Source organism: Vidua macroura, chromosome Z (assembly GCF_024509145.1).
Source record: "Vidua macroura isolate BioBank_ID:100142 chromosome Z, ASM2450914v1, whole genome shotgun sequence".
Classification (NCBI taxonomy): Eukaryota; Metazoa; Chordata; class Aves; order Passeriformes; family Viduidae; genus Vidua; species Vidua macroura.
The window spans coordinates 30,515,347-30,529,710 of NC_071611.1; positions in this window are offsets into that span (position 1 = coordinate 30,515,347).

Sequence of the window (14,364 nt, forward strand, 5' to 3'; positions counted from 1 at the left end):
TACCCAGTGTATGCAACTTCTGCATTTATTTATTCGAATAATAGTTAGCCATTTACCATGCTCAACCTTGCAGCATGAATACTGATAAGAAAAAGTTACACTATTTCTGCAGCTTGCTTCATTCACAGGAAATCGGCCTGAACTCTGTCTTCTCTTAGCTTTCTATTGTGAATTGTTTTAGATAAACATGAATGAGGTACATGGCAGACAGATAAACTAGTTCTTCACTTCCAAGAGCTGTGCACAAGCAGGCCCTGGTAAATGCCTTTTTTTAATTGAAAAAAAGAACAGAAAGAATGAACCAGACTTATAAAGGTTATTTTTTCCTCTTACTTTAAATTATTTGATTTTACAAAATTGGACATGAGAGAGAAAAGGTTATTTTCCCCTATTGAAAGCTTGTGGTTCTCCAACAGTGCCACAAATACCACCTCTCTGAAGAGCTGAAGGAGAAAGGGACAGGGTGGGCTTCCAGACACTTAACCTATCCTACCTCCACTGGACTCAGAAGTCTGAACAGTCAGTGTTAAACCCTTGAGAACCTCCACAATGAGGCATGGTGTTAAACCCTCGAGAGCCTCCGCTTTGTTTGGATAAACAAAGCCTAGAATTAACAAAGTATGATATTTAAAACAATGGGTGAGCGACTTAATGAACAACAGCATCCATAAATGTATGTTTACATAGGAAGAGGATCTAGAAAATATGGAACACTTTTAAAGACTATTCCTACCCTGGGAATTATCTTATTATGCAACCATATAATCAGAAGAATCCTTTCAGATTCTGCTTTTGCAAAGATACAGGGATGATGTTTCACATAGGAGCACCACAAAACAAGAATTCCTCACTTGCACTAGTATGTCGGGGGTTCCAGGGGCTTTTTGCAATACTTATTAAAGAATTAGTGTGAGGATGCAATCTTCTAGATGAAAGTCACAACTGAGAAAGAAATGGGGGAGAAAAAAGAAAAATTATGTTTGCTGAATCATTGTCATCAAAAGGGAAGATTAACATTAATTTAACACTCTTTCAAAACGGTCAGACTACTTTCCTGTCTAGTCTGTCATATCAAGATGAACTTTAGATGAGCAGGGGCTTGATCATCCCATGGACTAGTTTATTGGTATATTGCTCCAGGAAATGTTTAGGCAACAGATAGAAAAATACAATGTGAACCTTGATTAATGTGGAATAATTTAAAGTAGACTCAATAATTGTAATTCTTTACTGGTTAGAGAGCCAGTGCCACTAGCACAGTGAAAGCTGAGGGGAAAAGCCCTGCCACAAAGCAAGTTTGCTGCAAACTCTACTTTCTCTCAAAATGCTTACACTTCAGTATCTTTTACACAAGCTCAAATATAAACATATGATATATGAAACAATTTAAAGGAAATTATTTACTGTTTGAAAGAAAAGCACTAATCTATAATTTCTGAAAGGTGTTACTCTCATGCTGCTGTCACTGATGAAAAGCTTGTGTTTAGAATACAAGTTTCGTAAAAGTCAACATGATCTCTCCACTGGAGGTCCCTTTTCTGCTGCCTGAAATAGTATCCTTTTGTTGGACCATATAACTATACACGGAAGTTAAAAAACGTGCTTAAAAGAAATTGTCTTTGCAGCTTCAGTACATTACAAGAAACTAGAACTGAGCATCAGCATGAGCCAGAAGCAAGCTTTGCAACTTCATTCTGAATCTAAACAAATACTGACAAATCAACTGCTCTGTAAGTTATCCAGACATTTTTAATTCCAAAAACTTAGAGCTCCCACAGCCTTGGAGAATGAGAGGAACAATTTCAGAAAGAGCCACAATAACAGACTGCTCCATCTCACCACTGAGATTAAACCCTCTGAAAATTTTCATGTGAGAACAGAATTGGAATTAATGTCAAACACATTAACTGCAGTGACCACTGAGTGCTCATAAAATTTCCTTCTCTGTAATGAAATTGCACACAATTTTTGTTCAATAAGCTAGGAATACCTTGCACAGTTGCATTTGACAATCACAAGGTTGTATCAAGGGGCCGTGTTTTTTATTAGAAATACATTTTATTTGCAGTGTATAATACTCTGAATTCACCAAAAAAAGATTGCGTTCTGACAATGAAGGCTTGGAGTTCCATATAAAGCTTCCCTTGTCAATATAAAAAATTATAGATACATTATAATTGGAAAATTAAAGCTGCTTCACTAAATTACCTATTCACACAAAAAAAAAAAAAAAAAAATCCCTGGGCTTACCATTTGACTGAGAAGGACATGATTAGGTATTAAAAAATGCAAAATAGGTTATTTGTGGTCATTTGCACAGGAAAATAAAAATTCAGATTGAGAGTATGATAATTATGCATAATATCTGATGTGTATATGATTCACTAAAGAATCCTTCTCAATTCTATTAGCAATAGAACAGGTTGGTATTACCATAATTTTCTATTTATGTATCAAAGGAATCAACTATGGCATTTTGCACAAAACAATAAAGAGAATCAATTCAACTGAGGGATATTTGAAGTTTCAACAACTGGAATGTAGGAACTGTATAAATGTGAGTGAGTCTTATAGAAAAGGGAGCACTGACCTTGACAGGTCTCCTCTGGATTTCTTTAAAGACCATCCCTGGGAGAGATGCTCTTTCACAGGAACATGCTAACAGTGTTCACTAAAAATGCACAACTGGAACTAGTTGAACTTGGTATGCAATGACATTTCACAGCATAAATTACAAACGAAAGTCTGGCAAAGAGATTGTGAAAGATTCAGAGCAGTAGTGTTAGTGCCCTAGTAGGAGTTTAACATTCAGTGTGCTGTCCTGAGACCTCCACACAGGCATGCAGAAAATTTTCTGTAGCAAGAGCTATTTCTCCTGCAGAGCACAGCAGGCTATAGTGTGACATCTTGCATGCTATATAGGGGAACACACACTTACAGCAGCAGTACCTCAGTAGAGAGATGGAGGCATGCTTGGAGAACTTGGTCACTCACCAGCATTGTATTCCAGAGGAATACAATGTATGCCAGAGGAACACAGTTGTCAGATCAAGGAAATTTGAGAGTAGCTCCTACACAATTTTTTTTCATTTGTATTTCTATGTAATGGTAGGCAATAATCACAAAATATTTTATCATCATTTATAATAATCACCACCTCCTTATTTATGAGAAATCATTGCCTCTTTTTAGGATGGGTGGTTGAAGCACCAGAAACTATAGCTTCAGAGAATGTACTCATCTGGAAAAAGAGAAGAAACAGATTTTTAAAAAATGAATACCATTTATTAAAACCTGTCTGCTGGATCTGAAGAAACATAATATGTCCTTCAGCTTTATCAAATTAGCTGCCATTTCTGTAGGTTGCATTTCAGAGCCTTCCAGTAACACAACAGCAAAATACTTTACAAAGGGATGTGTAAGTTCTACCTCTGGAAAATCCAATCCACATCTGATTTGGTATCTGGCTCTTAGGATCCTTCCAGGACCAACTTCTGAGCCTACAGGTACCTACAAACACACCACTGCACTTCCTTATGGGTGTACTGTTCTTCATGATGATGGTTTCTGTGGTGGGGATGGGAAGGGTATGTCACCGAAGAAGGAATGGCCAGAAGCATTTATACTTGCAGAATAAATTTCTGTGTGACAATCTAACTTCCTTCTAGTTATAAACAGAATTTCATCTTAATCAACTGATGAATGTGACCTAAGTCTTGCCATAACCCCATTTTTTTTTCAGTCTTTATTTAGTGCAAAGGACCAGATTACTCAGTTCATTCCTGACACCCCTTGTGCTGGTACAAGCAGTGGAGTAATGACCTTCTGTCTGTGGGTGTTAAAAGGTGGGGCGCAAAGAACTGAAACCTGCTCCAAGCTGCCTTTGTGGTGCCTCCACACCAGTATCCACGGCACACTGTGTAGGATGCTACTGACACCTCTCAGAAATGTCTCAGAAAGCTGACGAGTGGCCATCTGGAGCTCTGGGTACACCAACATGGCAGGGGAGCTGAGTGCACTGCAGCAGCACACAGAACTGATGCAACACTCAGTGCTTGGGCTTGCAGACCTCATTTGTGTCAGAGCTCAGACACCCACCTAAATACATCTCTGTGAACACAGAGTGTGCAGCAACACAGTATGGCAGTGTGACACCCTCCTTCCTCTGCTGCCCCTGGCTGTAGGCACCTGTGGGGGCTGGGATGGCTGCATCCCACTTGCTTTGGGGGACAGATGGAAATGCAGTAGTCAAGGGCTGTCTGGAATTTTGTCCCAGACATCCTGCAGCTGTGCAAATATGACTATAAATCAGTCCTCTAAACCCTTAAATAGTGGACACCGCAGGGTTCACTGAGCTCTCCTGCATGCAAAGAGCTGCATGTCAGGGTCTCCCCTTGAGAGGGCACACCTCTCAGGGTTACTCTGTGATGTCAAGTGATTCCTTGCAGCAGCACATTCTCAGTAAGTGATTAACTGCATGCTAAACTTTGAAGTCTCAGGTAAGCCATAGCAAGGAATGATTGTGCACATACAATCCTTTAGACATGAACTGTTGACCAAGTCTAAGACTAAGTCTGGAGCCAGCCTCCCCAAAACTCCTCTCTGAGAAGACGTTTAAGGCACAAGAGGGTCTTGTCTAAATGCCTTGACCCTATGGAAGGGTCAAGCTTTGTCAGACCTTGTCCTCTATGCAGTAAATAGTCAAGCATACCTGACCATCAAATCTTATCATCCACTGTCACATTTGACACTGAACTTTGTAAATTCACTGTTTTATATCAATAAAGTATATTGTTGCTCCCCTCTTGTGAGAAAACTCCATCCATGACACATAGAGAATAACAGCTCAGCATGAGACACTATAGTTGCACACAGGTGGGCAAAAGATGTAAATCATAGAGGCACGTATAGTAATATTTGCATGGTTGAATTCTGAATATGGAAAAAAAGCACTTATTAAGGAAAAAGGAGCTAATTCAGAGGTACTTATGCTTCTTTAGCAGCAATGTGGCACAAATGGATATACAATAGATGCACAACATATTTATATTATTTGTAATACTAGTAATCATTATACTCTGAAAACCAGAAGGCAGCAAACATATTGCAGTTCAGGATTCCAGACTGAGAAAGGTATGCAGACCAGTTCAGCAGCATTTCAAGACATCTTTAGCCTCTCTGTTATCTGGCATATGGTCAGTTTTGCCCATCTCCTGAAATCTATACTGATAATTGTTCCTGCTCCTACTCCTTAGAGGAGTGTTCATTCTGGGGTTCTTTGGGATTCTGGGGTTCTGGGTTCTTGGGATTATTTAGTCTGGTGCTTCTGCAGGACACAAAGTAGACCATACAAAATATACAGGCTGCATTATGCTGCACATTCTGTGTTCAGCATACTCAGTGGCAGTAGAAGCAGTAGATGGAGAATCTAAACCACTGTGTCCTCTCTTTCACCTTATCTTTGTGTTGCAGTCTCAAACTTATTCCCCATGGATTATCTTTGCAACTGCTGTGCAAAATGGGTCACAGCTGTAGGGGCACTTTAACAGGATACTGCTTCTTATGCACTGCATTGAATTTCTTATTCTTCAGATAAATGCATGCTTTTAACTGTAAGTCTAAAGCAGTGATGAAGACCATGAGCTGAAATGAACCTTACTGAGTATTATAAAGGGATTATTAGGGACAGAATGAGATGCAGTCATGCATGGCAATCTAAAGTCTTTCAAAATAAAGATCTTTAATTAGGCATAAAAGCCAGAGACTAAAGCCTACTTGATTTGCTCAAATCTCAGTAAAAGAAAATACTAATCTTCAATTTAATAAAAGAATAATCATTACAAAACAAAATAGTCACCAATAGGGAAAAAGGCAGGCCAAACTACAAAAGAAAAACTGACTATAGGGCAGAGAAAAGCTTAGGAAATTTTAAACTGGCAATAAAGTTAGATTCTGCTTTTCATAAATCATGAGTATTGGCAGAGACATACATGAAAGCAGCACACCTGCTTATTAAGCTACTGGTGAGAACATGTTCATTGCTAATCTCAAAAAAGAAATATTCTGCATTTTTAAGTTACAGCATAACATAACAACATGATAGGAACACTTCAAGCCTATAAACAGGGCAAGAGCAGCTCTTTAGAGCAGGCAAATGATGTCTGCAACAAATGTTGAAAAACCAGATATGGTTTTCTCTATCTTTACCTTCTTAAAGAAGGTAAAATACATATGTATATCATGTACATTAGATACATATATATAAAATAAATTTAGGTTAAAAATTGGACAGGTAATACTCTCTTAAGATTTTTTTTTCTTGCTCTGTCATTCAGTAAGCCTGGAATGAAGTCTTTTTCAAACAGTATTTAGCCTATGAGTAGCAGTGTTACTGATTCTGAAGTACAACTGGTTCTGCCTAGAGCAGAGGCTTCTGTACCTGTAGCCTGCCTATGGGCTCTTCTGCTATGTACACCCTAATTTACATGAGAAAACTGAAATGGTGACACTATTTATATGTTACTCCTATAATGGAATAAAAGACAAATGAGTGTGTAAGTTAGAAGTACTCACACAGATCAGGACTAGTATCTTCAGGCCACTCTTTTACAAAGAAAGGGGTTTAAATCAAACTTGAAATTTCGTGTTTCTTTTTCTGCCTCTCACAAGTATTTCTCTTCTGGCAGCAAACTCCTGCCCTGAAGTCAGAATGGCATGTTGCCAACACCATACCAACAGTGAATAAAATTACCTCAGTGAAACAGGGGTCAGTAAGTGAATACAGGCTTCTGGAAGAGTACAAGAAAATGATACATACACCTATGTCCTATGGTGGAAAATCACGTGTTGGTCAGAAAGCAGATGGCAACATGATAAAACAGCAGTACAGCAGCCTGGGCTGGTGTGTCTGAGTGCATAGGGGCTGGTGGCACAGCAGACACTGCTACAGCTGCCACAGGTAGGAACAGGGGGAGAGCAACCCACAGATGGGAACACACCCGACAGTGCCAGCCAGCCCATGCAGAGCTTGGCAATGCTGCTGTAGCACGCAGCTCACAAATCCCAGAGAAACCTTCTCCTCAATAAAAAGAGGGAAATTAAACAAAACAGCTCTTCACGTAAGGATATCAGATTTAAGTACCCGCTATGTGAATAGAAATCTTTAGGAAAAGCTTTTGAGTATAGGAGACCAGAGAAATTTTTGTAATCTTTAAAAAAAAAAAAAAAAAAAAGTGTTTCTCATAAGCATATTAGCCAGCTGTTGTTCACAATTTCGCAGCGAGGGTTATTTTCCTCACTGTTAGTTTTGACTACTCACTCCTTGTGTGAAGCAACTCTGGCAAGTTTTAAATGCTGTGTGGTGAATGAACAAGGTGATCATTTCTATCATTTTTTGCAACAGAGTTATGGGAGATAAAAGGAAAAATAGGTAGCAAATATTTCTGAAATATTACATATACAGCTTGGGCATCCAACAGCACCCAAGTGACTGCAATCCATAAAAGTTTTTCAATAAGTAGAAAATGAAAATTCATCTCAACCGAGGAAGAGGAAGCAAACTGCAGATTTTTACTGTTGGCCTTTCATACTTGTTAGCTATTTCAAGCAGTTTGTCCTTGGCTGCGTGACCTCAGAAGGTGTTCATACTCCACGGTTTTCAATTGCAGAAGCACATTTTTCTGTTCGGACTTTCAGATTTTTTTATATAGGTTTCATTTTTTTGCATCTCACAGTGTGTTGCAGCCATGGAACATATATCTTTTAGACTGAAGAAGTATGTTTTTATTCCAGGTTGGAGTTCAAATCCTATAGTCACAAGATGATGTCTCCTGCACGGACCCATTGCTGTTTTCACTGTGGGTCTATTCCCATCTTATATGAAAATGAAAATAGTGGTGGGTCAGTGCAAATGGAGATATCATCCCATTCCTTTATATCAAAGCGAAAAAAAAAATATAGCTTTCAGATCACAGAGGAGGAAAAATACTTTTCTTAATGCTTTCTCTCTGAAGACTTACAGACCACCACAAAACCAGTACAACTTTCTTAGGGATCTATCCATACTAATACTCTGTAGAAGTATACACATACTCAGTTCATCATGACATTGAAGTTACTTGAGAATCCTTCTATTGCTAGCTATGAAGGTGGCTAAGAAACTGGAAAGTTCTTCAGCACAGAGCCTACTTTCTTCAGTGTAATACACGAAAGATATGCAGTGCACGGTAGGGACACAGATTTTCACTATTGTTTCTCCATACAGCACTCCAACAAGTTGCAGGGCCTGCAGTAACTCTCCCATGCAGCAGACAAAGGTATTTTTTTATAAGACACACCTTAGCAACTACCCCACTAACATTCGTTCTGCAAAACATGCAAGAAATACATGTGAGCTCCTAATATATTCTTAATAGACTTGGAAATTACCTCTGCACAAAGAGTGAAGCATGTAAACAAGAACACAGAAAGTTGGATTCATGTGGCATTCTCTTCAGCAGCCACCTACACTGTTGGACAGTGTTTGCCCAAGTGACTCAATAAGTCTGTGGTAAAAAGGGAAGTAAACTTTTAAACTTTTACTACACATTGCCTCCTGAAGATTAAATTTCCCCATCAGTTACTTCAATGCAAAATACAAGGTAGAAGGTCTATTCCCTTCCATTCTAGTAGGAGGTCTCTAAGTTTGGATAATGTGTTATTTCATTAGTGAGACAAACAGCATAATATCTATAAGGAGCCTGACAGTCATAAGTTTTCAGATCAGAAAGGCAATAGGGAACCTTGTTTCTGAAAAGTATTAGTTGATAAGTCATCTCTGCACACAAAAGACTTGTTCAAGGCTGAAAACAAATATGCCTCGGGTTGGCAACTCATTACTTCTTCCATTTTGTAACTAGACAGTAAAATCAGTAGAGTACATAAAGGATGCCTTCCTAGAAATATTTTGACATAGAAAAGTTAAAAGAGTGTTGGCAAATAATTGCTAAATAATCTAAACTCTGAAATGCAACTTAAACACACTAATTATTTTATAAACATTGGATTATTTAAGTATTTGAATATTGATATAGTTGGAGTACAGAGTTTGGCATATATTTGAAGATCAAAACCACACAGCTAATATGTTCTGTAATGGTCAGAGTAAATGCAATAAAAATCTAGTTTGTCTTATAGAAACTAAATAAAATTTTATACTCTTTGATGAAAACATGATAGAGCCTTTAATGTCCCAGCAGGATTGATCTTCAGTACTGTCAATAAAACTTTGTCTCTGAAATATACTGTTGTAAAATTACAACATTCTCCTCAAGAATGTCAAAGACTTCCATCTTAAAGCTGAAATTACATTTTTGTCAATAGAAAATAATTTCTAAGCATTTTCTATGACAGGCTTTCTTATAGAAGAGGGCACCTAAGACTGCTGGAATTACTTATGTCAGGTGCTTCAGTAGGAGGCAGGGTACTTCTACAACCGTCTCTAGAGAAGGATGCTGTATCATAAAAAAGAATAATTTCTTCCAGACTCTGTCTGTTGATTAGGTTAGGTCATGAAGATTTTTAATTCTGTAGCCCTAAAAAGATATTTTCATCTTTAGAAGGAAAATTAACTTATTCCTAGGTTCTATATCTTCAGTTTCTTTATAGGAAATATTGAAAATTCATATTTCTATTACAGCAGGGTACCAAGACAGAGAACTTCTCAGCAGCAATAAAATCTAAACACGTCTTCTTTAGTACACTGTTTCAACCCATAAAAACATACATCTCTATACAGGAACATGACCAGTTTAGAGCACAGACTAGCATTCATTTTATGTGTTCTTCTCCCCAGCCTCTCCTTTTGCAGAAACACAATACTAATGAAATGTGGTTTTCAAATCATTTCTAACATATATAGCATGATATCATCTATGGCATTACTCATAGGATAACTTCTTAGCTTTGTCTCATCACGCACAATTCAATTCTAAGAAATAAAAATAAAAATAATTAAGCAGTATATAAGTTCTTGAAATGACCAAAAGTACCCTCTGCTTCAAGTTGCATTTTCATATTACTGAGCATCTCAATTTCTTACAAAAACTCCCTATGAGTTCAAAATCAGAAAAAGAACCTCACTTTCTAAGCCAGTAACACTAATTTATCCCTCAGCTCCTGAAGAATGACCATCCCTACTTTGCAGCTTCACCTGATGAGAGCTCTTTAAAACCACTTGCAGCCGGCTCTAATAAACAGGTCACAGTGGTGAATGACATTGCCAGGAGCAGCGTCCAGGCCAATGCCATTGCAAGGGACCAAATGGGTTGGTATGCCTGTGATCATTAAGACAGCCAGAAATCCACAGCTTTTCAGCCTCCTATTTTAAAAATCCTGGAGAAGTCAGAAAAACAAAAGCTTCTAAAAATGCTGATCTTCTTTCTGGTTCCTCATTAATATATGCAATCTGGAATGTATTATCCACCCACAATTTCTGCTCCATACAGAGATTCATGGGATCAAGTAGATAAATTGGCATATGGGTACTGAAAGAGACTACTCTGTTTTGCGATAGTTGCATGTGGTAAGCGACAGGATGTACATGTGGCTCCTAAAGTGACAGAAGGATAAATATGACAATAATGGATTCCTCTCCTGACCTCAGCTCTTAAAACCCTCAGTGCTTCAGTATAAAAAATGTTAATTGCAAGGCAAGTGCCCCGTGCAATGTACAGAGAAGCAGATGGTGGAAGCACTTCAACCAGACAGCACTGGTACTGCAGACCATCAGCAGCTGTGGTAAAAGGGTGGTTTCTTTGATCTGGTGTTACAAACTACCACCATGGACATTGTGTCTGTTCACCAGGACCTCTGAAGAGGATTTGAATCCTGTTGTTTGAATAAGTAGCAGGGAGCTGTATCCTTCCCTGCTTTACCTGCTGTCTGACATAATCTACGTCTGTTCAGAAGATTATGTTGGGAGCAATGCCAGTCGTACTCCTGTACTCAGTTGAGGTTGTTCTAAACCAACACCATCAGAACTCCACATCTCTACAGCTGACATAAAATAGCATAAAATGTTCTCTCATAAAGTGCAGAGTATGTGTGATGTTTATACAAGCTCCCCTGGTGCTTGTACTCGGGTAATACCTGTGTTTATACAATGCTCTGGAAAGAAACGTTCTGCACACATGGTGCATTTTCACTTTTGCTCTTCTAAGTAACTCTCATTGTATCTGAGCACTTCTGCAACACAATGCTTATTGTGAGTATTACTCAACATTCTATGCTATGGCAAAATCATGTTAGTGTTTAACACTGTTGTGGTTTGACAATAGTCAAACACCAGGCAACCACCAAAGTCGCTCACTTTACCTCTCCTGCTACAGCTGGGCAGAGGGAAAAAAAATTAAAATTAAACTGAGAGAAAACACTCCAAGGGCAAAACAGGCTCAACTTAGAGGTACAAAGTGAGTTTATTACAACAAAATCAGAAGAAGATAATGAGAAGTAAAGTAAAGCCCTTAAAACCACCTTTTTCCCCCCAGACCCTCTTTCCTTCCCACTGACAGTGCACGGAGATATGGCATGGGGATTTTGGTCAGTTCATTACCTGAGGTTTTCTTCTGCTGCTCAGGGAGAGGAGTCCTTCTGCTGCTCTGCTGTACTGTGCGGCCGCTCTCACAGGAGACAGTTCTCCTTGAACTTCTCCAGCATGATTCCAATCTCATGAGTAGCAAGTCTTCCCAAAATTACTGTGACATGGGTCCCTCTTCCACAGAGTGCAATCCTCCAAGGACAGGCTGCTCCACCCTGGAAGCAGGGCCCCTTCTCTCCACAGAGTATCTCACTGGATCACAGCCTCCTCCAGGCATCCACCCACTCCAACATGGTCCCCCCTCCATGAGCTGCAGGTGGATCTTTGCATCTCCTGTGGATCCCCATGGGCTGCAGGGACACAGCTGCTTCACCATGGTCTCACCACGTCCTGCAGGGGAATCTCAGCTCCAGTACCTGGAACAGTTTCTCCCCCTCCTTCTCCACTCACCTTGGTGTCTTCATGCTGTTTCCCTCACATGTTCTCACCTTCTCCTATTTTCTGGCTAGTAAAAACTGTGTCTCCACTTTGTTTTGATTTTCTTCTTAAATATGTTATCACAGAGCCATTACCATCATCTCTAATTGGCCCAGCCTCTAGCAGCATGTCCATCTTCAGAGCCACCAGGGACTGGCTCTGCTGGACATGGTGGAAACTTCCAGCAGCTTCTCACAGAAGCCTCTGTGGCCTCATTGCTACCAAAACCAGGCCATGCAAAACCAACACAAATGCCTGCTGAATTAAGGATCCTATCCCAAAATTGGTATAATGCATACACAGACATCCTCTCTCTAGTAATAACAAAGGATTTTATTCTTGTTTGGTTGATTTCCAGATTGCTTGCTTTGGTTTTTAAACACAGCCAAAGGGAACTAAAGGACTGTTGTATAATAAATTTCAAACCATGAGGATTCAGCAGAGAAATAGATATTTTAAAACATTTATATCCTGGATTAACCAGAGGAAAATCTTACTTTAAACAATAAGAGTACTTCTCAAATATTTATCCACTGTTACTGCATAGCTGGTTAGCAGCAAACTTTTACAGAGCTTCTTAATTCCTTACTTAAAGAGATAATGCTATCATTTTTGAGCTTAAAAGAGAAATTTTAAATTACACTGTTTTAATTACATTACTTTTTTATTCTTATTGCAATTAAGTGCATTTTAGGAAAAAATGCATCTACGGCACATGCAAGATGAGGAGGTGATCCAAGACAGCCAGCACAGCCTTACAACAAGCAGATCATTCCTCACCAGTCTAGTGGTGTTTTATGATGGAGTGACTGCAACAGTCTAAAAGGGAATACTGACCAATGCCATCTATCTAGACTTCTGTAAGGCCTTTGAGACCATCCTACATGATGTGCTGTGGCAGCAGCATGCACAATTTTCCCAGGAATTGTCCTGGGGAAGGTTGTGAGAAGATCGGGCTTCAAGGTTTGATCGACACAGGGGCAGATGTGACAGTTGTCTCCCTCTCTGTGTGACCTCCTACATGGCCTTTGGCTTCCATGGGCTCAGCCATCAAAGGAGTGGGAGACGAGTATCACATCTGCCCCTGTGTTGATCAAACCTTGAAGCTCAATCTTCTCACAACCTTCCCCAGGACAATGCCTAGGAAAGTTGTATGTTGCTCTCTGTGGCCAGCTGCTGCCACAGCATGCCTATCTTCTAATTGGAGAGACATGGATTTAAAGGATGAATTTATTCAGTGAATAAAGAATTGGCTGGATGGATGCAGCCAATGGCTGCAGCCAGAGAGTTGCAGTCAATGGCTCTGTGTCCAGATGGAGGCCCAGTGATGAGTGGTGTCCCTCAGGGCTGTCTTGAGACTTAGGCTCTTCAGTATCTTTATCTGTGTCAGAGGCAGTGGGACTGAGCTCATCCTCAGTACATTTGCAGTGACAGGAAGCTGAGCAGTGCAGGTGACACTGAAGCAGAGAGATGGGATGCCATCCAGGGGCACCTGCATAAACTTAAGAAGTGGGCCTGTGGAAATCTCATGCAGTCTCATAAGGCCAAGGGACTGCACCTGGATCAGGGCAATCCTAGTACATGAGTACAGGACTGGAGACAAATTCACTGAGAAGGCCTTGAAGGTTCTTATGGCTGAAAAGATGGACTTGACTCAGCAATGTACCCTCACAGCCCAGAGAGCCAAATGTGTCCTGAGCTACATCCAAAGCAGTGTGGCCAGCAGAGCCAGGGAGGAGATTCCGCCCTTCGGCTCTGCTCTGGTGAGATCTCACCTGCAGTGCTGCATCAGCTCTGGGGTCCCAGTACAGGAAGGATATGGCCCAGCTGGAACACATCCAGAGAAGGCCACAAAAATTATCGAAGGACTGAAACATCTCTCCTGTGAGGACAGGCTGAGACAGCTGGGATTGTTCAGCATGGAGAAGAAAAGGATTTGTAGAGAGATTATAGCACCTTCCAATGCCTAATGGGCACTTACAAGAAGGGTTCTCAAGAGCATAGGGGCAAGTGATAAGACTAGGCAGAATGGCCTTAAGCTGAAGGAGGGTAACTTTAGATTAGCCATAGGGAAGGAACCTTTTCCTGTGAGGGTGGTGAGGCACTGGAACAGGTTTCCCAGAGAAGCTGTGGATGCTCCATTATTGGAGGTTTTCAAGACCAGGTTGTATTGGGCTTAGAGCAATCTGGCCCAGTGGGAGACGTTCCTGCCCATGGCAGGGATGTTGGAACCACATGATCTTTGAAGTCCTTTCATCCCTGCCAACCCAAACCATTCTAAGATTCTATGGATTTGACAACTTTCATGTGAA